Source organism: Nematolebias whitei, chromosome 1, assembly GCF_014905685.2.
Source record: "Nematolebias whitei isolate Nwh7 chromosome 1, NemWhi1, whole genome shotgun sequence".
In the NCBI taxonomy this organism is placed as follows: domain Eukaryota; kingdom Metazoa; phylum Chordata; class Actinopteri; order Cyprinodontiformes; family Rivulidae; genus Nematolebias; species Nematolebias whitei.
In genome coordinates this window covers 84,534,320-84,534,623 of record NC_056498.1, presented here as the reverse complement: position 1 = coordinate 84,534,623, position 304 = coordinate 84,534,320, and the positions used below count along the sequence as shown (strand labels likewise).

The following is a 304-nucleotide window of genomic DNA, read 5'->3' as shown; positions in this document are numbered from 1 at the left end:
TTATATTATATTATATTATATTATATTATATTATATTATATTATATTATATTTCAAGCCCCGGTACCGACAACATCATGAATGTGGGTGGGATTTTTTGTGGCACCCACACCTGCCCCCACCCTCATTCGCCCCACTCTGGGCCTTTGAGCAAGGCCATTAACCCCCACCATCTGCTCCTCCGGGTGTCCTACATAGCAGCTCTTTGCTCCACACAGAGGGCTGTGGTAGCACAGTGTCTGTGGTTTGCGGCAGGAAGGGCATCGGACAATCTTCGTGCGACTTAAATCGCTGTGGCACCCCCT

General features: G+C 47.7%; 1 protein-coding gene across 1 annotated transcript in view; it reads right to left on the bottom strand.

Annotated features, from left to right (window-relative positions):
• cfap91 (cilia and flagella associated protein 91) overlaps positions 1-304 on the bottom strand; it is a 26,531-nt gene that overhangs the window by 25,296 nt on the left and 931 nt on the right. The gene's annotated exons all lie outside the window — the stretch shown is intronic.